This window comes from Halichoerus grypus, chromosome 7, assembly GCF_964656455.1.
Source record: "Halichoerus grypus chromosome 7, mHalGry1.hap1.1, whole genome shotgun sequence".
Taxonomy (NCBI): Eukaryota; Metazoa; Chordata; class Mammalia; order Carnivora; family Phocidae; genus Halichoerus; species Halichoerus grypus.
Window position 1 is genome coordinate 28,293,592 of NC_135718.1, and position 26,422 is coordinate 28,320,013.

General features: G+C 42.4%; 1 protein-coding gene across 6 annotated transcripts in view; it reads left to right on the forward strand.

Moving 5' to 3' along the window:
- The first annotated feature begins 8,279 nt into the window (after positions 1-8,279).
- Positions 8,280-26,422, forward strand: part of DNMBP (dynamin binding protein) — a 123,042-nt gene continuing 104,899 nt past the window's right edge. For 2 of the 6 annotated variants that reach the window (XR_013449651.1, XR_013449652.1), the window contains exon 1: positions 8,280-8,456. The gene's annotated coding sequence lies outside the window, so the exon portion shown is untranslated. The remainder of the gene's footprint in view (positions 8,457-26,422) is intronic. The other 4 variants (XM_036065076.2, XM_078077250.1, XM_036065080.2 and 1 more) reach the window with 3 other exon arrangements.

Here is a 26,422-nt window from a genome sequence, read left to right on the forward strand (position 1 = left end):
ATATGTACTATATACTGCATTCTCACAATAAAATAAGCCAGAGAAAAGAAAATGTTATTAAGAAAATCATAAGGAAGCAATGCCTGGGTGGCTCAGTCGGTTAAGCGTCTACCTTCGGCTCAGGTCATGATCTCAGAGTTCTGAGATTGAGCCCTGCATCAGGCTCCCAGGGAGCCTGCTGCTCCCTCTCCCTCTGCTCCTCCCCTGGCTCGTGCTCTCTCTCACACACTCTCTCAAATAAATAAATAAAATAAAATAAAAAAAAGAAAAGAAAACCATAAGGAAGAGAAAATACATTTACAGTACTATACTGTATTTATCCAAAAAAATCTGCATATTAAGTGGACCCATGCAGTTCAAACACATGTCATTCAAGTGTGAACTGTATAGGAGAGTTGGTTCCTATTTTTTTTAAAAATAAAAAAACTGTTTCAAATAAAGAAGAATCAATGATTATAGACAAAAACAACAAAAGAGCATTGCAATTTTATTAAATTCAAGAACCATTTTAATTTTACTATGACTCTCAAGTCAAGGGAATTCAATCATTGAACACACATTTATTAAGTACACCTCTATGCCAGGCACTCTGATAGGCAATAAGGATACAAAGATAAATTCATAGTCCCTGCCTTCAGTGAACTCACCATCTGTGAGAGTGAGAGGTTTTACAATAGTGTGTGACGCAATTGAGGTCTGTCCTGTCAAAGGCCAAAGAATCATAATCCACGTTGTCATTCAGTCCCCTACTTTGGCTAATGTAGGCCTGACTTAGTATGAAGTCAGATGTCTCTTTCCTGTGAAACACTGTACACTAATTCAAACAGATAATTATCGTACAGGGGGTAGGAGTGTGGGGGAATGTGAACTTGACCACAGTACAACAAGAAACAGCAACGTGGCCCAGCTGCTTAAACAGGCAATGCATTCCCAGACTGTGCTAGAAAAAGCACAGCATTACATCAAAAGAGCACAGTCCCACCAGGCCCCATAGGGGTCAGGCTTCCTCTGGAGTGTGGTATACAGTTCCTGGCACATTTTCAGGAAAGACATTGAAGGTCATGACATCACTAAGCCTCATGGACACGCCAGGATAAAATATCGCTAAGGGAAGACAAACATGGCCAATTCAGAGCAAAGTTTTGAAATCAGTTGCGTGGGGAGCCCACACTGCACAAGGGAAAGACTTTGATACCGGCAGATGGTGGTTTGAATCCTAGCTTTGTCCTTTACAAGCTGTTTTATTGGGCAAATGAGGTATTTCCCAAGGTGTGGGTAGAGAATCATGGGTAGTACTCAAGATGTTCTTCAGGATTACTTCAGGTGGTGCAGGAGCCAATTTGGGTTATGCTCTCACCCAATAATCACTTGGTGAAAAATCACTTAGTGAAAAAGTTGTTCTCTTACCAATTTCTTTAGATCCTTCTGAATATGTCAAGCACATAGTTTCTGTTTAGTCCTAACTTTCTAACACCGGCTAGTTTCATTTTTTAACAAACGCAGAGTAGACCTCAAGCTCAGAATTAGAATTTACTAACAGTTTTATTTCCACTGTATTTATTTTAAAGATTGCCTTCAATGAATTACAATCTATACTGGCTTTGCATTTATAGGAGTGCTGCAAAGTTTCCCTTAAAAAACAAAGTGAGTAAATTTATTATTTTTTTTTTTAAAGATTTTATTTATTCATTTGACAGAGAGAGAGACACAGTGAGAGAGGGAACACAAGCAGGGGGAGTGGGAGAGGGAGAAGCAGGCTTCCCGCTGAGCAGGGAGCCCAACGCGGGGCCCCATCCCAGGACCCTGGGATCATGACCTGAGCCGAAGGCAGACACTTAATGACTGAGCCATCCAGGTGCCCCCAAAGTGAGTAAATTTAAATAAAAACATTAAAAAAATAGCAAGGCAGTATGCCATTTCGTCAAGAATTATGATGATGGTTTTTTGAAAGTACCAGATTACAGCAAAAAGTGGCATAGGAACAATTAAACTGTGGGAAGTGTGGGAAGCCCTAGGCAAGCAAGCTGCTCAACCTCACAGAGCCTCGGTGCCTCATTTACAAGCTAAGGATTACAATAACTACCTGGCTGGATTGTTGTCATGACATGTGCTAGGAGGAACAACCAATATTATTTGGAAAAGGAAAAGGTAAGCTTGGTTATCTTGCTTCATTAATGTAGACAAACAGGAAAAGAAAAGAAAGATGATTTATAAAGATGATTTATAAATTTATAAAATATTTTGTAAAAATTATTGATTCTATTCAAATGTAGAATCTATTTATTAGGGTGATAAATATTTTTCCAACCAATAGAAGAAAAAAAAAAGATAACATACGATAAGCTCTTAACTGAAGGCCAAGTCTCAATAAACATTTACTATAAAATTGTCTTCATGGGGCACCTGGGTGGCTCAGTCGATTAAGTGTCCGACTCTTGATTTCTGCTCAGGTCTTGATCTCAGGGTCCTGAGATGGAGGCCCCCCCCCCCCCCCCCGCCTTCAGGCTCCACGCTCAGCAGGGAGGCTGCTTGAGATTCTCTTTCCCTCTCCCTGTGCCCCCCCACTCTCTCTCTCAAATAAATAAATAAATAAATCTTTAAAAAATAATAAAATAAAATTGTCTTCAGTTTTTCAGCTTCCCTTTTCCTTCCACTCTCTCCTTCCAGATCCCCAGATACCTTCTTTCTTGTCTTCTCATGAAAATAGTAAAAGATAGAATAATATCACTTAGATATATCTTGATGGATACACAAAAGAATGAGTTTTTTCCCAAAGTATTACCTCAACTAGGTACTTGTATTTTAAGGTAGATTTGTTTACCTATTTGATTTTTACTTCCAATTATAAAGGATTCTTTATTCCTCATTAAACCAATTTCAAGCTTTTGCAAATAGATAGGAAGAGAAGGAGCCGGTAGGGAACACCGTATCAATATATAAGAAGAGCCCTGAAGATAAACATGAAAGGTCTTTTCTTAGAACTCAGAAGTTTCCTTACAAGGTCTTTCTCTTCTAGGAAGAACAAACCAGGGATTGGCTTTACTCTTACCCACTGGGGTCTATGCCTAAATTGAAACAAATGGCTTCTGATGTCTTCTCATAGGACTTGGCCGGGTCCTAGCACTAGACAGATGCCCTGCCTCCAGAATCAGCCCGACTCCTCCAAGAGAGCACACCTCCCCAGCCCTTCCTTCCTCCATCCAACCTGAGTCCTGGCGCATTCTGGCACCATTTTGATGAAAGATTAATAATATTTCCAAGTGATGTTTCTTCCTTCCCTGACATCTTAGAATGCAAATCTATGCCTTCTATATTCTCTCATGAAGACATTAAAACACATCTTAGATGTGGGAAACAAAGGCAGAAGAAAAATTATTAAATTTCCTTACTGCTTATAGCCCACTGCCAAGTCCTTGAACCAGGCAGAATGACATTCCTCTAGGAACTCAGCTGCCTCGATGTTAATACTTTGCTAAGGGCAAAAGGCAATCTTAGCCCAATCCCCAGGATCCTGTAAGTCTACTTTAACATAAAAAATTCCTTTGGGGCGCCTGGGTGGTTCATTGGTTAAGCATCTGCCTTCGGCTTAGGTCATGATCTGGGGTCCTGGGATCGAGCCCCTCATCGCTGGAGCTCTCTGCTCAGAGGGGAGCCTGCTTCTCCCTCTCCCACTGCCTGATGCTGCCCCCTGCTCGTGCTCCCTCCTGCCCCCTCTCTCTGTCAAATAAAATCTTAAAAAAAAAATTCTTTTGGAAACTTTATCTCTACCCCCCAAGATACATGTTGGCAATCATCCTCCAAGCTTATGACCCACTGATAGACATCTGAGGAGCATCATGACTGAATTTTTAGTAAACAGTAATAAATGACCTTTTCCTAACACTAGCTAGCCCCCTCAGGATCCTGGAAACCTTGTTTCCAAAATACTTGGGAGGCTTCTACTACCCCTAACCCCCTCCCAGCTTGAAAGTATATAATGGGTCACTCCCCATGACCCCAGTGCAGCTTCTCTTTCTTCCCACTGGTCCTGTCCCCGTGCTTTAATAAAATCAATATATATTGGTGCTTTTTGCACCAAAGACGTCTCAGGAATTCCTTCTTGGCCGTTGGCTCAGGACTTCACCAACATTCAAAAACTACATCATCTTTAATAATAGGAATAGGAATATATTATTTTATTTGCACTTTTTTTTTTTTTTTTTTTTTTAGTGCTGGACCCCTGGCTATTCAAAGATGAACAGATGACTTGCACCATGAGCAAGGCCAACTTAGTTTAGTTTCAGCAGCTTGCTGCTCTCATCAGCTTGCCATCACTAGCAACAGCTTGCGTCTGGGATGTGACACATTCCAGAGGGAAGCCAGGGGGAGTTGGCTTTGATTTGGGGCCGAGCCATGCCAAACTGTTAGTGATACAGTCCATCACAGCAGTAACAGATACTTTAGATGCTGTAGGTCTTGACAGGTTCACGTTCAGACATGACAGATCAAAAAACAACAAAACTAGGGGCACCTGGGTGGTTCAGTTGGTTAAGTGTCTGACTCTTGATTTTGGCTCAGGTCATGATCTCAGGGTTGTGAGATCAAGCCCCATGTTGGGCTCCGTGCTGGGCATGGAGCCTGTTTAATATTCTCTCTCACCACCCCTCTCTAAACGACACAAAACAAAACAAGACAAAACAAAACGACACAACTGAATAGTTTTGATCAATGAGATTAACCAAAATGCGCAGCAATTGAACCATTCTCTGTTTTGCTTTTAAGGATTATCCAGGAAAAAAGCCAGTCAAGCTTTTTCTTTTTATTTATGTATTTATTTATTTATTTATTTTTAAGATTTTATTTATTTCAGAGAGAGAGAGAGAGAGCACAAGCAGGGGGAGAGGCAGAGGGAAAAGCAGGCTCCCCACTGAGCAGGGATCGCAACCTGAGCTGAAGGCAGACACCTAACTGACTGAGCCATCCAGGCGCCCCCTAGTCAAGCTTTTTTATTTTAATATTACACACATGGATATTGTCATTATTGCTAACAAAAAAGTTCCACACACATTTGTCTACATTGATCCTTTTCATTCTAGTCTCTTAAAATTTAGGATATTTTATAATGTATCAATACATTGAAAATGAAATTTAAATTCTTTACTAAGACCCACCAGGACCAGGATGATCTTCATCCCTGTTTTCCAGTTTCATGCCATAATACTTGCTCTCTTGCTTGTGGAGGCTCCTTCTCTGATTCTGAAACTTACCAAGTTGTTTTCCACTTCAAGGATCTTGCACCTTCTGTTTCTCCTACCTGAAAGTCACTTCCTCAGCTCTTAAATATCTGATTCTTTCTCATCCTTTAGATTGCAAGCAAATGTTACATGCCCAGGGACTTCCCTGACCACTACTATATTCAAAGAAGCTTCCCACCATTTACCTAGCACCTTATCAGACCAGATCCTCATCTCAACCACAGAACACAGAAGTTATTTTCCCAGTTCCCTCAAAAACTGTATATAACTTATACCACTCCTTGTTGCACAGGAGAGAAGTTAATTCATTACAATACAGTGGCACTAGGGCTTCATTCTCTATGATTTAATCTATCACACCACCTGGTTTATTTCCTTCACAGCGTTCACCACACCCTGTCATTATTTGGTTTATCATTTGTTTATTTATATATTGTTTGTCACCACACTCTAGAATGTGAGCTCCATGAGGGCAGGAGTCTGGTTGTCTGTCTTATTCAGGCTGAATCCCAAACATATAGCGCAATGCCTGTCCATCACAAATATATAGTGAATCTTGGTCGATGAGTGAAAAAATATTATTTTGCCCTTAATGATTTAGAATCTTTGCAATGCCCTAGGGTAGTGGTTCTTAAACTTCAGTGTACTCAGTAAGGAAGCTTCCTCCAAAGATTCAGATTCAGTCATCAGATCCTTCTGAAATTGTTCCAGGTAAAAGAAAAAAAGTTCAGGGGCATCTGGGTGGCTCAGTTGGTTAAGTGTCTGCCTCTGGCTCAGGTCATGATCCCAGGGTCCTGGGATGGAAACCTGCCACCCCCCATCTCACTCCACCCACCACTGAGCTCCCTGCTTAGCAGGGAGTCTGCTTCTCTCTCTCTCCCTCAGCCCTCCCTAACCCTGCCCCCCCACTTGTGCTCTCTCTCTCTCTCTCTCTCAAATAAAAAAAATAAAATCTTAAAAAAAAGTTCAGGTTGATTTGAGTGTATGTTAAGACACTCAAAATTATCTTCTTTTTTAAATGAAATGCTTGGGGCACCTGGGTGGTGCAGTTGGTTGGGCTTCCGACTTTTGGTTTCTGCTCAGGTGGTGACCTGGGGTCCTGGGATCCAGCCCTGGGTGGGCTCTGGGCTCCATGCTTCATGGAGCCTACATCAGACTCTCTCTCCCTCTCCCTTTCCCTCTCCCTCTCCCTCTGCCCGTGCACTCTCTCTCTCTCTCTGAAATAAATAAATCTTAAAAAAAAAAAAAAATGAAATGCTTGAGGGGCACCTGGGTGGCTCAGTTTGTTAAGCGACCCACTCTTGGATTCCCCTTGGGTCATGATCTTGGTGGTGAAATCAAGCCCCTCCTGGGGCTCGCTCTCTGGCAGAATCTGCTCAAGCTCTCTCTCTCCCTCTCCCCTCTCCCTGCCCTGCTGCTCCTGCCCCTGCCCCTGCATGTGCAGGCTCTCTTTCTCTCTCAAATAAATAAATACATAAATAAATAAAATAAAAATTTTAAAATTAAATGCTCAATTTCTATTTAATCCTGATTTCATATGACATACTTGACTCTGTCCAAGAAACATTAGAGAGTATATGTGGAAAACACAAAATTGCGGTTAACGGAATAGTAACAGTATCTTCAAAAATAAAGGCAATAAATTTGCAATGTCAATTACTTATTCTTAGGAAGAAAATTCACTGTTTTACAGACAAATGAAGCATTTGTTAACAATTTTGTCAAAACCCAGAATATTGATATTTTACCAGAGAGCTTTCTGCCCACAATGTTCATATGCAGCAAAAAAGCAAAGGACGAGAATCGTATGGCCGTTCCTCAAAAAATGAAACCTAGAATGACCACGTGATCCAGCAATTCTATTTCTGGGCATATACTCAAAAGAATTGGAAGCAGGGTTTCAAACAGATATTTGTACATCCATGTTCATAGCAGCATGATTCACAACAGTCAAAAAGTAGAAGCAAACCTTGGATGGAACAAGTCCACGGACAGGAATGGATAAACAGAAGGTTGTATCGTACAAGGGAATACTATTCTGACACACGGTACAAGGTGGATGAACCTTGAAGACATTATGCTAAGTGAATAAGCTAGTCACAGAAGGACAAATATATGATTCCACTAATAGGACGGGTCTGGAGCAGTTAAATTCATAGACACAGAAAGTGGAATGGAGGTTGCCAGGGGCTGGATGGAGAGAAATGAGGAGTTAGTGTTTGATGCATAAGGTTTGGGTTTGGGGAGATGAAAAGGCTGTGGGGATGTGGGGTGGTGACGATTGCACAACAGTGTGAATGTACTTAATGCTACAGAATCATACACTTAAAAATGGTTAAAACGTCAAGTTTTACGTTACGTATATTTTACCACAAGGAAAGGAGAAAGGAAACCCCGAGAACATTTTTGAAGTAGAGGTTTCTCTGTGATGCATTCCCAGGGAGAGACGTGCTGGCTTTCTCCGCAGTCTCCTAGGTAGATCCCAGAAGCCTGGGGCACACAACTTCAGACGACATGCCCGCAGACCGACTGCGGCCTTTAAGACACAAAGGGAATCCCGCGAGGGTTCACGGACAAGTTAAAAGCCTCCTCTCAGCCCTGCCCAGTTCTTGCATTCTGTTGTTCCTCGCTTTTAAACTCTCCGAGCGGTCCCGAGAGACTTTCCTCAGGGAAAGAGGTGGGGCGGCCAGAAGCGAAGGGCAGCTCGGGGCTGCGAGGAAGAACCCCGCCTCGGGTAGAACGAGGAGCGCACCACAGGCGCACGGGCACTGAGCGGCCTTCTCTCAGTGGAACCGCGCCCGTTCTCTAGGCTGGAGGGCCGTGTGCGGCCAGGGACTCGCTCGCAGCCTGAGCCGCACGCAGGGCCCAACGCCTGGCGAGCGGCGGGCGCCGGGCCGCCCTGGCCCGTGCCTCGGTTTCCCCCGCCAGAGGCCCTCGGAGCGCCGCCCCCTCTGACTCCGCGGGGCCGGCGGGCCGGCAGGGGGCGCGAGCGCGGGGTGGGCGCCCGGAGGTGGGCGCGCGGGGACCGAGGCGCCCCCGGGCCGCGCGGCCGCGAGAGGCGGAAGCCTGGGCGGGAGGCGGGAGGCGAGAGGCGGGGCGGCTGCGCTGAGTCACCCCGGATCGGCCCGCCCGCCGCTTCCAGGGGCGGAGGTGACAGCGGCCCGGGACGGGCGGCCGCAGCTAGCCCGCCGCGTCGAGGGACCGCCGGGCGACGGCGAGCAGGTCAGGGGCCGGGCGGGGCCGGGCCGGGGAGCTCGGGTCGCGGACCCGGGGCGGCGGGCGGAGGGGACCCGCGCCCAGAGGGACGCGCCGCGCGGCCGGGCCTGCGCCACCCCTGCCCCGTGGCGGCAGCTGCCCCGGCCGGGAGCCCCCCGGGCAGGAGGTGCGGGGCGCCGGCCCTCCTCGGAGCCCGGCTCAGGTCCGGCCCTGTGAGGTCCCCGCCGGGGGTGGGGGGGGGGGAGGCTGGGCGGCCAGCAGTCAGGGGGATGCGGACGTGGGCTTCTTAAACGGTGTCAAGCCCCGGGCTCTTTTTACTGCACCGCCCTGCCACTCGGGCAATGAGGCGGAATTTGAGAGCTGGAAAAGAATTCAGCATAGCCCAGCCCCCCTATTTTACAGATGAAGAAATATTCTGGCTTGCTCACAGTCACATCCAGTCGGTCTAGGAGTCCGCGATTCTGTGTCAAGGAGGCAGGGAGGGATGATTTCCGAAGCAAGAGTAAGACCCGTTTGGCTAGAGATGCAAATTTGGTTATGCTGGAGTTTTGCTGTTACCCACGGACACCGGCATTCCTGCCACAGGGATTGATGTCCACCAGGCATCAGTTTCTCAGAGCACTTAACCTTGAAGAGGGTGACGGTGCTGTCAGTTGCATAGGGGAATATTGGGGTTACAAACTGGCCAGGTCTGCTGCAGATGAGGCGCTGTGGAGAATGCTTGGGGTGTAGAGTTAATTTTTAAATGCAAAAAAACCCCCACTTTAAATGCAATCTCATTATCCTTTGTTGTCTGTTTCATTTATGCAGCACTGAAGGGCTCTCGCACTGTTGTTCTGTTAAATTGGTAACTTGCCTATTTTACAGTAATATGCACATCTTGTGTTGAAAGACTTTCTTTTCCTAATTAGTGATGCTGTGATATGTGGCTTAATGGTTAGGGCTTGGGCATAGTCTAGCTCCGACTGTTTGCATAGCTGAGTTCCAGGGGGAGAGTGGGACTGATTAATCCCTGGTTGTATTTGGCAGACTGAAGTACCTGGCAGCATACAGGTGTGCTTTCTTAGTGTTGCATTTATTACGCCAGCAACAGGAATAGACTCCAGGTGATGAGCAAGTTTATTCTTCAGCACCTGCTTTTCTCTAAATCATTGAATTAAAGGATCTCTAGCCCCCTTTGAACTCTTTCAAATGTTAATTTGAAACATATGTCACTCATTGTGACAAAAAGTTTTAATAGAACAAGTCATATCATCAGCGTTGGCCTAACATAAGTGAAAAGTGATTTTTCAAATTACATCAGTGTTAAATTCACTTAAATTCAGAGATTGGGATGGAGTGCTTTGTGAGGATAGCTAAAATCTGACCTAGGAATGGGGTGTGGGGGGTGTACAGATAACCTTTGCAATAAGCTGAGAACATTCTGCCTCAGGAAATGTGATAAGATGTCTTTTATATAGTGCTCATATTGTGTGTATATTCGGCTGAGATATAATAATCTTTATAGACAGTCTGTCCAAATATGTGCAAGTTATTTATTTTGTCTTGTGGCCCCAAAGCAGAGCCTTTTCCCACTTCTTGTTTCTTTTTTTCTGGCTCTTTCGGAGTGGCCCTCTTTCCTGCAAAGACCCTTTCCCGTTCCTCTTTCAGCCACATTGCAATTCAGAGCCTCCTGCAAGCTACTTTTTCTCCCCCTGAAGAATATGACAAATCATAATTCTTCAGTCACTGTTTACGATCTCCTAAAAACTAAGGGTGGGTGTTCATTTTTAGAACACAGTGTGACTCCATGAAGCTCTGGTTCTGAAAAAGGGTTAAGTGGACTGTGCTTAGATTTTTATCTTTCGTGTACTTGGAGGCTGCAATATAGGAAGGCTCCAGAGCCGGCAAACTCACTTATCTCTGCCTCAGAAGGAAATCCTTCCTGCAGGATGCCTAGGGAATCTTCAAGTGTGTTATTGTTCTCAACCCTCCCACTTTACAGTGTTGGGCTAAAATAAGCAAAAAGCTGTTTTTCACATTTCAGATACTTCAGTGATTTTTGAAATTACAGATACTTTTTATATTGGAATTTTTTCAAATGATAAAAGCAACTACAATAGAATGCAAATGGAGACTTGCCTACTATTGCCAGGTATAAGGCTTGAATCATTTTCTAGGTTTATTATTGTTTCTAAAGTCAGTGTATTACCTACAGCATAGCATTGTTACAGGATTATCTGCTCTGAAATTCTCAACTGTGCTTGGGTTTTAGCTAAAGCATCCTGAAAATTCAGAGTTACGTTTGAAAAGTTTTACAACAACAATCCAATTAATATTAAATAGTTTCTTATGCTCAGCTTAGGAAAACACCTGGATAAACTAATTTTCAAGATTGGATAACATAGTCTTGTGGGTCAGGTGTTAATTCTGAGATACTAGGGGCATCTGGCTGGCTCAGTCGGTTGAGCGTGCGACTCTTGATCTCAGGCTTGTGAGTTCAAGCCCCACGTTGGGCGTAGCGCTTACTTAAAAAAAATTATCAGCCTGTCGTCTAGAAAGGCCGAAACCTAAAGTAATAGCCATAAAATCAGATCACAGAACAGCTCTATGATGAAGGAGCCCTTAAACAAACCAAAAGTGTTAACTTTTGGTTGGGTGCTTTATCCTTGATGCTATAAAAGTCAGCCAGAGGAGATAAAATAAACATACAGTAGCTAAAATGTATTCTTTTATTTTTAGATGTTAGGGTTTACCCAGGAAGGGAGGCAGCACTGCAGAGCAAATAGGGCATTGTGCTAGGGGGCTGAAGTCTGCAGTTCTGATTTGTTCATTCACCACATAGTCATTAAGCACCTGTGTCTACCAGGCACTATTCTGGGGGCTGGGGATACAGCTGTGAATGAAACAGACAAAGCCCCACGGCGGGGCCATAGCATTGTAGTGGGCTAGAGGCAGACAAATGAAACTGAATGGATTGACTGTCCCATGCTCATCGAGCTACGGAGAACTTTAAAGAGGTGTAAGTGGGAGAGGGTGAGTATGTGTGTGGGGGTGGAGGGGTGGGCAGGACTGACTTTATTATACGGAGTGGTCAGAGAAGGCCTCTGCTAAGATCACTTTTGATCTAGGCCTGGAAGGAATTGAGACCGTGAGGGTGGGGGGACAGAGGGATGAGCAAGTTCCAGGCCCGGGTGCTGAGCCTGTTTGGCATGTGTGAGGGCTGGCGAGGTCCTAGCGGCCAGGCAGTGCCAAGGAGGGCGGGGGCGAGGTGGCAGCAGGGGAGAGGCGGTGGGAGTGGGAAGGGGCGCCATCAGTGTAGGCCATTGTAAGGACTTTGACCTTTCCTCTGAGTGAGGGGGAAGAAGACATTAGAGGGTTGTGAACCGAGTTGCTCATGATGACTTAAGTTTGACAGGGTCACTCTGGCTGCTGGGCACAGAGTCAGGAAGACCTTCCCTTTCGTCCTAGCGGTGTGACCCTAAGCCGTAACTCTTCTTGGGGCCTTAGTTTCCTCATCTGTAGGATGACCAGGTCCCTTGGAGCTCTAGAATTTTAAGATTCTAAGTAGCTTGGAATATTTCTACAGGGAGGCCAGGGGATTGCATACGGAGAGGTTCTAAAAGTAAACAGCTACAGATGACCTGAAAACTTGACTGGGACCCGCCTTTAGCTGAATCACTCCAAATCAAGAGGTAGTCAGGTCTTTTCAGTCAGGTTGTCAGGTCATGGGAACAAAAACACTGTTTCGTGAATATTCTCTGCTGATCCCTTTAGTACTCTGCTGATCCCTGAATTTTCTCTTCCTGCTTGAAAAAGGATGAAGAGCTGTTACTCATCAACAGAGCTGGCAACCAAAGTAGCTTTTGTTGTTAGGAAAGTTGGAAACTTTGGGGAAGGAAACAATTTTAATTTTGTATTTATCATAGGCCATTCGAATTCTTCTTTTTTAACATGGAAGGAGTCTGAAAGATTTCTTTTGTTTTTAATTCCCTTATCCCCTTCCCATTCACCTTATGTCCCATAGGTACTCATTCTAATGCATGTAACGTGTTTCTTTTTGTCTGTATAGGATTTTGTTTGTTTTATATGTATTTTAATTTATAGCACTGTATTTCATTTTGCTGCATTTTTCTCTAAATAGTTTTGAAGATCCATCAGTTTCTATGTGTACATCTAATTCTTTGTTTTTGACTGATGCATTATACTCCATGCCATGTGCTCAAACCACAATTTTATATATCTGCTGTCTGTGTGATACTCAGGTTGTCCCTACGCCCTAACATACCTATTGCTGCAGTGAGCATCTTTGTACCTGTCCACTTATAAAGCTGCATAATATTTATTCAGAAGGAAATTGCTGGGTTATTGGCTGGCACATAATGAATTTGATTAAATAGCGCCAGATTCCTCTCCACAATGGCTGCCCCAGTCTCTCTTCCACTGGAAGTGTTGGAGGATTCCTATACCCTCATGCCCCACCGGCGCTCAGCTTTATCCAGCTGTCCATCTTTTCTAGTCTCGGAGGTGCAAAGTGATCTCTTGTCATTTTCATTTGTGTGTCTTTGCTTACAAATGATTGCAACATCTCTTATACATATAGCTCTTTCTGTAAATTGCTTATTCATATCTTTGCCCATTTTCTATTGGAGTTGCTATCTGCGTTGTTCACATTTAGACTCTGCAGATGTCTTCTCTTTGGGCATCTGTTAATTTTGTCTTTGTCTTTTTTTCTTAAAGATTTATTTATTAGAGAGTGTGTGTGTGTGTGTGTGTGTGTGTGCAGGAGAGGGGCAGGGGCAGAGAGAATCTCACACAGACTCCCGGCTGAGTGTGGAGCCTGACTTGGGGTCCATCTCAGGACCCTGAAATCAGGACCTGAGCCGAAACCAAGAGTCAGTCCCTTAACCGACTGTGCCACCCAGGAGCCTCCCCTTTGTCGTCCTTTGATCAAGAAACATTCTTAATTTTGATGTAATCAGGTAAATTCTTTGACATGGTTAATACTTGTGGAGTTTTAAGAAGCCCCTCTCAATCCCTGGGTCATAGCAATTTCTTTAATTCATCTAGAACCCACATTGCATATGGTGTGAGACAGGGATCCAGTCCTATTATTCTTCACTTAATGAGGCAGATTTTCCAATATCTCCAAAAACATCATGCTTTCCTCCATTGAATTGTGGTACCTTCTCTCTCATCTATGGTTTCCATATATATACTGGTCTGTTCTAAGCTTCTGTTCTGTTGCATTAGTCTGTCAGTTATTGCTCCATGTTTATTGCAGTGATTTTGTAATATGTTCTCTGACTGGCACAGCAAATGCCCCATCTCTGTTCTTAATTTTTAAGTTTAATTAGCATTCCTGGACCATTATTTTTCCATATAAAATTTGGAATTAAGTTTATAGATTCCTCAAAAATTGTATTTTTAAGGAATTTTTATTTGGATTACATTGAATTTATAAATTATTTGGGAGAGGCTTGACATCTTTCTGATATTAACTCATTTCCTCCAAGAGCATGTAACATGTCTCTCCATTTATTCAGCACTTTTTAAAAGAAATTTGGTTTTATTGGAAATAATTTAAAACTAGCAGAAGAGTTCTCAGGTTAGTACAAAGAGCTTATGTATATCCCTCACCTAGATTCACCAAATGTTAGCATTTTGCCGCATTTGCTCTATTACTCCCTCTCCACATTTCTAAGCCTGTTTTTTTTCCCGACCCATTTTGAGTTAGTTGCAGACATCATGCCCTTTTATCCCTAAATACTTCATCAGCTCATTTTTAAATCCTTTATTAGAACTTTAAAAATTTTCTCCATAAAGGTCTAGGAAGGTATTTTTGGTTAAACTAATTTCTAAATATTTCATAGTTTTGTTGTTACTGTGAGTCATGTCTCTATTATTTTCTAGTTGACTGTTCGTAGTTTAAGAGAAATAGTGTTATTACATGCTGATCTTGTATCTGACAGCCTTTCTTCCCCATCTTAATCAAATAGTTGATTTCTGGGTTTTTTCCCCCTATTGTTAATCACAAGTCTCTGAAAATAGTGATATGGTTGCTTCTTTCCCATCCTTATACATCTTATTTCTTTTCCTTTCCTTACGGTGTCACCCAGAACTTCCAGGACTATGTCGAAGCAATTTGCTATGCTAGTAGGCATCTTTGTCTTGCTTTCAGTCTTAAAGAGAATGAGTCTAACGTTTTTCCATTTCATACACTGTTTGTTTTCGGTTTTAGATATGCCTTTGTCAAGTTAGGGTGTTCTCCTCTATTCCTAGTTTACTGAGCATTTTCGTCATAAATGGGTAGTAAGCCTTGTCAGATACTTTTTCAGGATTTGTTTCCAAAGAAGTAAGATGGCATCAGGAGGGTGCATAGCCAAATCCTAAGCCTGTGCTAAGGTTAAGTTTTAAGCAAAAGAAGGTTAATAAGAGTCTTCAGTACTTCTGAACCTTACTTATGTAAGTTTATGGTAAACATTTCATGATTTCAATATAAGCTTATTTCACCATTAGATCAGCTTTTTTTTCCTGCTGTTAAGAGTCAGAATTTAAATAGCTGGTGTGAAGAATGAGAAAGAGCCCTATTCAGCATCACAACTGGGGTCGTCAGCATGATTGTAAATATAAGATACGTAAAATTATAGTTTGCTTACTCTGTGGATCAGTCTCTACTCCAGGTATAAATCTTATCCAAGTAGATCTCACAAAATATTGAGATCTTCAGCAGGTAGCTCTTTAGCAACAGTAACTGCTGGCGTGTTGGCCAATTGATTCTCATCACCGTCTCTTTTGGTATATGGTTGGGGTGTTTTTTTTTTAACTAGCTATTTTCTCCTAATTATAAAAATTAAACATCTTCATTGTAGAAAACTTGTAAAAATATAGAAAGGCAATTCTTTAATCCTGTCTTTTAGCACCAGTCTGTAAAATGTTGGTTATTTCTTGCTTTTTTTTTTTTTTAATGGGGGGGGCATGCCCGTGGAGGAAGAGAATGCATTTAAACTTGGGCTATATATAATGGTATCACCCTTCCTCTTTCAGGGTTAGGCCATCAACTCTTGTTCTTTTTGCTTTGATTGATCCTCTGAAAAAAAGCAAGAAGATATAAGTCACTTCTAGGCGTGGGGTAAATGCAGGCTGGTTCCTTAGAAACGGTGAACAGGCTGTTCCTGCGGGAGCCGCTGCGCAGACAGCCCGGCCTCCCTGTCAGAATATGGGGCAGTTGTAGCCCAAATGCTATTGGACCAAAGACTAGCTGGCTGCAGGAGAAGGGGAGGAGAAGTCTGTCCATTGTCACTTTGCTTCGGTTCATTTAGCACTTTTCCTTCTTTAGGCCACTTTCCGAAAAGAAAAGTATGGAGAAAATAGTTTTAATTTATCTTCTTTTGACTCTGAAATAAGCCTAATACAGTTGTCTTGTTTCCCTCATCACCTCTCGTGGTGAGCGGTGAGGGAGTGGGAATGAATAGCAGGAAGCGAGAATTCCTAGGTTAACATTCCTACCAACTGGTAGATTCCACATCCGACGGCCCTCCCCCTTCTCACTCCCTCTCCTTTTGCCCTGCTTTTTTTTTTTCTTTTTTTCCATTTTGTCCTAACACCCTTCACTTCCTAAAATGTCTGCCTTCCCCATCCCTCAAGGAGAAAGTTCTTCAATGGCAGGGATCTTTGTTTTGTTCACTGATAAATCCCAAGCAGGTGCCTGGCACATACTGTGCTCTCAACAAATGGAAGCCATAAAATGACTCAATCTATCAAGAGGTAGCTCTGTGATGCAGAGCAAGGAAATCTAAGGGAGGGGTGAAGAAAGAAAGTTCTCTCAGCCTCCTTTAAATGCATGGGTTCAATAAAGTAGTAGAATGCCTATTTCCTCCTTGACCTTGTATGCATAACCATCAACCCAGCCACAGAGCTAATTTCTCTACATCTGTTTTAGCAGCTCCTGTGGAGGCTGTGGTTTCTGAAAGTGGGGTGTGAGTGTCTGTGTTGCTGACAAGCACATGGTGGGAGTGGGGCCCCGGAGAGAATAATCCTTGCTGACGTCCTAGCCATGGGTTCTGGGGCCTGGCACGCATTCTGCATTGTTTTCATGAGGTGATTCTCTGAGGATAAATGATCTGCGCCATCAGCAGAAAAAGTTGCAATGGATGTGTCGGGTTGTGCTGAACTCCCCAGCCTCACACCCCATGTCCTCCCATTTTCTAGTCTATTCTTCCCTCCCATCCCCAGTAATGCAGAGACATTTTTTTTTGATCTTTTTTTTAAAAATTTTTTTATTGTTATGTTAATCCCCATACATTACATCATTAGTTTTAGATATAGTGTTCCATGATTCATGTTTGTGCATAACACCCAGTGCTCCATGCAGAACGTGCCCTCCTCAATACCCATCACCAGGCTAACCCATCCTCCCACCCCCCTCCCCTCTAGAACCCTCAGTTTGTTTTTCAGAGTCCATCGTCTCTCATGGTTCGTCTCCCCCTCCGATTTCCCCCCCTTCATTCTTCCCCTCCTGCTACATTCTTCTTCTTCTTTTTTTCTTTCTTAACATATATTGCATTATTTGTTTCAGAGGTACAGATCTGAGATTCAACAGTCTTGCACAATTCACAGCGCTTACCAGAACACATACCCTCCCCAGTGTCCATCACCCAGTCACCCCATCCCTCCCAATGCAGAGACATTTTGGTGTTTCTGCCATTTCTGGATCCAGTTCAGGATTGTCATGATGACAGTCATGTTGCACATACCTGCTTACTTTATTATAAAGCAAAGCCTCAAATCATATTAATAGCACAATATAGGGTGATAAAAAAAAAGTTGCTGCAAATACACCAAATGATGCCCTGGAGGCCAGTGCCACGGACCCTGTTTATCCTGTACAGACTGTTTTCTGACTCACTGTCATCTCTTACTCTGCTTGTTACCCACCACTGCCCCTAACAAATCGTAGACTCTGCTGCCTGGCCCTCTAGTCTGTTCCAAATCTACCTGTACATATTAATTTAAGTCCCCACTTTCTGCTCTCTTCACACATTCATCAGATGTTCTTTCCTACAACAATAATGCTAGCAGTAAGTATACTGTTAATTACAATTGTGAATATTTCATCTTTCATTTTGCTGGGTTTCACTAATGGTCTAAATTCAAATGAAAGAAATATAAAACAACAAAACACTACTGATAGAAAATGGCAGCTAATATTTTAGCCAGTCACATACTAATGCATTCTCATTTAATCTTCAGAATGATTTTATAAGGAAGGTGCCGGTGTAATCGTCATTTTACGTATGGAAATGGGAATTTTTTAAAAAAAGATTTTATTTATTTAAGAAAGGGAGAGAGAGAATGAGTGGGGTGGGGAGGGGCAGAGGGAGAAGCAGACTCTCCGCTGAGCAGGGAGCCCAGTTGTGGGGCTTGATCCCAGGACCCTGAGATCATGACCTGAGCTGAAGGCAGCCACTCAACTGACTGATCTACCCAGGCAGGCCCCCCACCCTGCTCTTTTTTTAAAGATGTCTCAATTTTTTAAATGATTTGTTTGGATCAGGTCCTAAGAAATGGGCACATACTGCATTAAATTAATGTTTAAGTGGTTTTTAACTGATAAGTCCCCTTTTTCAAATTTTTTGGTTACAGTTTATTTTATTGAAGAAACTGGGCTTTTAGAGTTTACTACAATCTGGATTTTTTTTAAAGATTTGTTTACTTATTAGAGAGAGGGAGAGAGAGGGGTGGGGGCAAGGGAGAGAGAGTCTTAAGCAGACCCCCCCCCCGAGTGTGGAGCCCCATGTGGGGCTCAATCTCAGGACCCTGAGATCGTGACCTGAGCTAAAACTAAGAGTCAGATACTTAACTGACTGCGCCACCCAGGCTTCCTACATTCTGGGTTTTTAAAATGGTTTTTGACTTAACTTTTTTTACCTATTTGAAGTTTTGAGTTCTAATCTGTCTGTCACTACAGGAGTTCCAAGTTATTCAGCTTCCATAAATAGAAAGGATTCACTGGCCCACATACTGCTTGGTCTGGCCCAGAGGTCATTTCTGAGGGGTCTTCCAAAGCATCCCAGGTGACAAGGTATGACATTATCAGCAGTCCCTCTGTATTTCAAAACATTTTGCTCCCGAAAGAATTTTATATCTTCTAATTGGCAGGGCATTCCTGTGTTCCCTAGAGTTAGTGGGGAGAGCAGAGAAGGGAGCGAGTAGTCTGGTTTTCTTCTGTTAGACGGTGTTTGTTGCTTTAAGGATTTCTGGGGCTCAGTGCCAGAACCTCCTTGGGATATTATTGTCTTACGGTTTAGATCTGCTTATCAGGAAACAGAATCCCCGAAGGGTCAGGTAAGAGGAGAATGAGTTTACATTAAAACCAGACTTTCGTTAGTGGCTTTTGGGGTCCTGTATTCTCAAGCAGCTAGCTGGACTGTGGAGCATAATGCTAATACATATGTTTTTCAAACCCACAGTTTTCATTACTTGTTCTTTTTGCTGCCGCTGCCTAGATGTTAATCGGTAATTATGATAGCTGGACCACTATAGACATGAAGAAGTCCAGTTTTGTCTTCTATTTCTTGTAGTCTTGTTGCCTTGACCTGCTAGCTAGCTGTGCTCGTTGTGCAGGGTAGTGAGTCAATAACCAAGTACAAAGAATGACAGTCGCTGAAGTATGAAGTGATGTGTGGATTTATGTCTTCAGTGACTTGGAGAGTGTAAGAAGACAGTATGTCAATGTCAGTATTTTCATCTAGTTTTAAAGCCAAATGGTTAATAAACCACTGCGAAAAATCTCAACATAGAATGAGAAAGACATATGATGAATTAATTTTAAATAATTTTATTATAAGGCGACTTGCTTATTTTAAATAAGAGGTTTGCTTTCAAGCTTTGCTAACAATAAAGGAATGAAATCTCTGTGTTGACTTTTACCAGTATGTTCAGACTTTTTTCTTAGGTTCTCTAGGTATGAGTCAGGCTTCGTCTGTGTTCTTTTCTGGTAACTCCAAATGCTAACAAAGTAAAATATATGTATTATTCACAAGGTGTTAGAGTGGTTTGATAGTTCACTGATTGTTGTTCCTTGCAGTGATCAATTAGCAGTAAAAATAAGCACTTCACGTTCACAGCTGATCTCAGATAGGGACAACACACACATGAGATAATGTGTTTGAGAAGCGGGCTGTAGATTATTAGATCGTACTGATGTGAGTTGTAAAGCTGTGGAGGCTTGCAGAGTGCTGCCAGCATCTTAGGCTAGAGTCGAAGGTGCATGGTAGGTGGGGCGTGTCTAGAAATGAGGCTGAACTTGGGAGAGCAGGGACCCGGTCACGATGAGCTTTGTACAGTCCGCAGAGGGGTCTGAGATAACTTCTGCAAGTGCTGGCTGGGAACCCCTTGTGGAGCTTCAAGCAGCAGAGAATGATGGGATTTTGTATTTGAAAAGATTATTCTCATTGCAGTGTGGAAAACAGAACCGAAGGCCAGGAGCCTGGTAGATGACCACGTAGGAAGGTGTTGCAGTAGTGCCGAAGGAAAGGTGCTGAGGGTCTAAAGTGGGCAACAGTGATCTCAAATTTGTACATTTCAAGCCTGAAAGGACAGTTTTTAAAAGGTTGATGCATTTGAAGGATTTAACAGTAGTGTCAATGATTTCCCTAGAAGTTCAGGCTTGTTTTTTTTTTTAAGAAGAGTAAATAAATTAATTTCATATCCCTCTTCTAATCCCTGGAAGGCATTTGGCAAAGGTTTCCTTGGACCCGAAAGCAGGGATCTCGTTTGTGAACTGCTGCCAAATCCTTGTGGGTCTGTTGTGAATACACAGCTCATTTAGAGCTTAGGGTAGAGGGGGTGTCAATTGCTTTGTCCTTGTGACCAGTAACCACAGAATCACATTGTTCCCCCTTCCTCTCAAGAAGACTATAGCAATTTTGGGCAGTGAGCCAGCACCCAGAAGCTGCTGCCTCATCTGTATTTTGTATGTTACAGTCAGTTTGGGTGATGAATGATGGTTCTCCTCCTCCTCCTCCATCACCATCATCATCGTTCTCATAGCTGACATTTACAAAATAGAGGAGTGCTTACTATCTGCCAGGAAGTGTATTAAATGTTTTATCTACATGATCAAACTTAATCTTCCTAACATCTGTAAATTACTATTACTGTCTCCAGTTTACAGATGAGGAAACTAAGGCTGAGAGTGGTGTGTAAGTAACTTGTCCCATGTCACATAGCTTGACAGAAGGTGGGGCCAGAAATTGAACCTAGTTCCCCTTTTATTTTAGAGTCTGAGCCCTCAACTGTTAAGAATATAGTTACTACTTAATATAATTTGGTATGATTTCTCTTTTTAAATTTGCTCTTTATTGTAGCTCTGCCCAGTACGGTCCATGTAATCAAACACTGTTTACTTACCCTCCATCTGCAGCCCGTAAAGGGTATAAAACACAAGTATAGAACATTTTTAAAACATGAAGCACAGGAGGGGCACCTGGGTGGCACAGTTGGTTAAGCATCCGGCTCTTGGTTTCAGCTCAGGTCGTGATCTCAGAGTCGTGATCCCAGGGTCATGAGATCCAGCCCCATGTGGGGTTCTTCCCTTAGCACAGAATCTACTTAAGACTCTCTCTCCCTCTCCGTTTGCCCCTCTTCCCTCAAATAAATAAATCTTAAAAAAAAACAAAACAAAAACCATGAAGCACAGGAGAAACCATGGGGGAGGTGGTGCATGGGCAGAATAGGGAAGCTATTTAAATTTCTAACTTTTTTCTTTTCTTTTTTTTTAAGTTTTTTTTTTTTTAAAGATTTTATTTATTTGAGAGAGAGAATGAGAGAGAGCACGAGAGGGAAGAGGGTCAGAGGGAGAAGCAGACCCCGTGCTGAGCAGGGAGCCCGATGTGGGACTCGATCCCGGGACTCCAGGATCATGACCTGAGCCGAAGGCAGTCGCTTAACCAACTGAGCCACCCAGACGCCCTTAAATTTCTAACTTTTTTCAAGGCAGAATATTCATGTATGCCATCACTATTTTGCCTCAAGTATAGCAATTGCTGAAATAGGAAAGACACTCAATTTAAAAAATTGAAAAATAACTCACAAACCATAAAATTCACCTCTTAAAAAGTATACAGTTGAATGAGGTTTTTTAAAGTGCATTCACAAAATTGTGCAACCATAGCCACTATCTAATCCCAGAACATTTGCTTCACCCTATACTCATTAGCAGTCATTCCCCATTTCTTCCTGCTGAGACACTCATTTTCAAACATACTGCATACCAAAACACATCCTAAGGTATGAAAAAGATTCTGAGACTATCTATCCACAATCCCTTTCTCTTTAACACAGATAATAATAATAATAGCAGCCTACACCTATATAATGCTTAGTATGTGTGAGGTACTATTCTAAGTGCCTTACGTATATTAACTCATTTCAGTTTCACTATGACCTTAGGAGGCAGATTCTATTATTAAACCCATTTTACGGAGGAGGAAATTAAGGCACAGAGGAGTTAAGTAACTTACCTCAAATCATATAATTCTAATAAGGGATGGAGCTAGGATATAAATCTGGGCAGTCTGGCTTTGTAGTCTATGCTCGTAATTATTACATATGTTTTAAGCTGATTGTATTTATAGTTGAAAATGATATGAAGACCTTGAAAACGTTATGCTGAATGAAAAAAAAAACAGTCACAAAAGACTACATGCTGTATGATTCCATTTATATGAAATGTCCAGAATAGGCATATCTATACAGGGTATTTATAGAATAGTAATTTACAGAAAGTCAATTACTGGTTGCCTGGGGCTGGAAGTGGGGTGGGGTGGGTGGGGAGACTGTTGGAGGTAAATAGGAAGTGACCGCTAATGGGTATGGAGTTTCTTTTTGAGATAGTGAAAATGTTCTAAAATTGATAGTGGTGAAAGCTGCCCAACTGTGGGAAAATACTAAAATACATTGAATTGTACACTTTAAGTGGATAAATTGTATAGTATGTAAATTATAACTTAATAAACCTGTTTTTTAAAAAAATGATATGAAAAGAAACAACCAGAATGATTTTCCTTAAAATACCTTTGTTTTCATCTGAAGAAAAATTTTATGTATACACACACACACACACTCCCCCACCCTTTTCCCCCACTTTTATTTGGGGGTGCTCAGTCACTTGCAACCAATTCTGATTCTAAGCATCTGCTTCCCTACTCAAACATTTCAGATGCTTCCAAGTACCTAAAAAATCAAAGTCCAACCCTCCCTAACCTGGAAGTGAGGCCTGTGAGACCCCATACAGCTCTGTGGAAAAGAATAGCATGATCATTGGGAATGTGACTATATATTTTGGTATATAACTTAAAGCAGTTCAGTGTGTTCAATCATTCATTCTGCAGATATTTATGGTGGGCCTGCTATGTACCAGGCAGTGCTCTAGGTGCTTGATATACATCAGTGAATAAAATAGACAAAAAGAATCCTTGCCCTGTAGAGTGTATAAGACATAAGGCCTAATCCTATAGGCTTTGTGGAGGAGGTATTATTTGAGTTGGATCTTAAAAGATAATAGGAGTTTATCCAGATGATAAGAGTTATGTGTGTTTGATGGAAGAGTGAGGTGCCCAGCTGGTCCATTCAAAACATCTAGCATCTATATTGTGTCTTTTTTTTTTTTAATTTTTAATTTTTTGGCTGTGCAACAAATAACTTTAAAATCTCAGTGGTTTATCCCAACAACCATTTGCTTTCATCATCCTGGGTCTGAAGTCTGGCTGCAGTTTGGCTGATCTAGGCTGGGCCAGGTAGAACTCAACGGGCTTTCATTTGGGTACAAGTCTCTTTCCCCTTGTCTTCATTCTGGGGCCCTGGCTGAAGGGGCAGCAGCTTCCCAGGGCATGCTCATCTCATGGTGGGTTATTAGAGCACAAGCGGACAGGCCAAACCATAAAATATGGTTTAAAGCTTCTGCTCATGCCCTTTCCATGGCACTCTATTTGTCAAAACAAATCACATGGCCAAGTCCAACAAAAATATGACATTGAACTCTGCCCACAGTGGGAGGCATCCATAGTGTTTGGATCCATAATTCTATTATAAAGAAAGTGATGAATTTTGAATAACAATTTGACCTACAAGAGTATATGTTATAAACACAAGAAATAGCTGAACAAGGCATATAGCTGAATACAGAGGTGAAGAGACATGGGGATGAAAATGACTTAAAAGTTGTAAGGGTATGTCAAATGTGTTGCTAGAGGATTGGAACAAATGGTCAATTTTGGTGCTCCTCTGATCCACTGATTCACTGATTCTTGGCTTGTTTTAGTTCTGTGTTGCTGCTATCAATTTTATTTCACAGCACTATGGTGTAAAGACGATGACTCTTTATTTATTTATCTAAGTCATACTTTACCTATTCTAAGTTCCCTTCTGCCTGGCTGTTGGAAAATTTAATTTTGGGCATCACTGGAGCCCTTCCTTCCCTGCACCCAGTAGTATCAGAGAGATTCCTGGATCTACACGGTAGAAACCTGGAGGAAGCTGTGTCTTCAGGCTGCAGTGGTTGCCTCCTAAGATTATGGGAAAACCTACTGTTCACATATACAAAATTCAGAGAGTTTAAAATTTAGAGTTAGAGAAAGATATTCTAATCTACGAACCGGAGAAGTTTAATACAAAACATTTGCAAATACAAAATGCTATGAAATCCTTCTGTCTTTGATGGAAAAACCAGTGTCAGCCTTATATTCTCACTGTAAACAACTATAAACCTGGGAAAAACATGAGGCAGCTGTTTTCAGGCATTAAACAATAGGCAGCACAGGTCTGTGATCCTTGAGAGAAAGGAAACACCAGGTGAACCCTGTATTCACCCTGGCTCTTTGCCTGGGGACATTTTCCCAACTACGGCCCAGGGAAGTGGAGCAATGGTCTCACTGAACAGAGGAGGAGGAGATCAGAGTTTGGGGCCACAAAGAAGGCTGATTTGTAGGACAGGGTACATACAGGAGGAGAGGGAGCAGCATATGGTATAGGGGACAGGAATCTGCTCGAGGATTTCCCTCAGTTGCTTGGCCAAGGGCCAGGCTGGGCATGCACAGGGCAAGACTCTGTGAGACCTGACACAGAGTGGCTGCTGTGGGGCTGAGAGGTGAACAGAGACTGAGGGGGGCTCAGTGCTCAGCCCATCTCACCTGAGGGGGGCTCAGTGCTCAGAAATGTTGGAGTTCTAGTCCAGCCAGAGTGAGAGACCTTGATGAGCACTTAAGGCATTCATTTGGGACCCCAGAGAGGACAACTTTAGGAGGTAGAACAACACCCTAGAGTAAAGGCCCTACCTTAAGACTAGGGACAAAAACCAAAAGAGACCCACCCAATGTGGCATAAAACCAAACCTAACAGGATCAAAAGGATCTTCTGGTAATTTAACTGCTTATCAAATAAAAATTCAACACCCATTAAAGGAAAACAACATAATCTAGGCTTTGTGTACAGCATTTCATCCACAATATTTAGCATACAATAAAAATTACTGAAATACAAAGAAGTAAAAATATGACAAGCAAAAATGTGACCCATACTATAGAGAAAAAGATATGATGGCCCAGATGATGGATTTAGCCCACAGAATTTAAAGCAGCTGATATAAATGTGTTCAGATATTTAAAAGAAGAGATGGACATAATTAATAGATGGGGAACATTGGCAGAGAAATGGAACTACTAAAAAGAGCCAAATGGAAATTCTAGGACTGAAAAGTAGAATAGCTAAAATAAAGGTTAACTGGATGGATTTATGAGACCATGAGAGACATGCAGAAAAAAGAGGCCAGTGAGCTAGAAGGCAGATAAATAGAAGTTATCCAACCTAAAAGCCAAGAGCAAAAAGGTTGGGGACATGGGATGACAAAGCTATAATGACTGTGAGACAATATCAAGTAGTTGAACATATGTCTAATTGGAGTCCCATAAAGATGGGAGGAAAGACAAGGAAGAAATTATATTTGAAGAAATAATGACCACAATTTCCCCAAATTTCACGACAAATACCAACCCACAATCCAAAAAACTCTGAACCTCAAACAGAAAATACGAAGAAAACTACACCTGAGCACATTGTCTCACCTGCTGGAAACCAAACTTAAAGAGAAAAATTTAAGAGTAGCCAGAGAAAAAAAGATACATAGAGAAAGATATGAGAGTGAAAATGAGAGTGAAATAAAAATATTTTCAGATAGGGGCGCCTGAATGGCACAGTCGGTTGGGCCTCCAACTTTTGGTTTTGGCTCAGGTCATGATTTCAGGGCCATGAGACTGAGTCCCATGTCAGGCTCTGCACTTAGCTTGACGTCTGCTTGGGACGTCTCCCTCCCCTCTCCCCTCTCCCTCTCCCTCTACCCCTCCCCCCACTCATGCATTCGCACACACGCGATCTCTCTCTCAAATAAATCTTAAAAATATTTTCAGATAAACGAAAGCTGGGAGCATTTACTGCCAACAGACTTGATACTCTAAGAGATGCTAAAGGATGTTTTTTAGGCTGAAGGGAAATGATACCAGAAGGAAACTCAGATCTGTAGAAAGGAATAAAGAGCACTAGAAATGGTAATTATATAGACAAATGTGAAAGACTTTTCTTTCTTTATTTAAAAAACAACTGACTGTTTATAACAAAAATGGCATTGTATTATGGGGGTTATAATATATTGCATCAATTATTTATTGCTGTATAATTATCTCCAAAGTTAATGGCTTAAAACAATAAATATTATCTTACAGTTTCTGTTTGTTGGGAATTCAAGAGTGGCTTAACTGAGTAGTTCTGGCTCAGTCTATCATGAGTTGCCATCAGGATGTTGTCTGGGGCTGCATTCATCTGCAGTCTTGACTGGGCTCTAGGATCTCCTTCTAAGATCTTACAAGGCTGTTGACAGGAGGCCTTATTTTCACCATGTGGGCTTCCATAAAGCTGCCTGAGTGTCCTTACAACCTAGT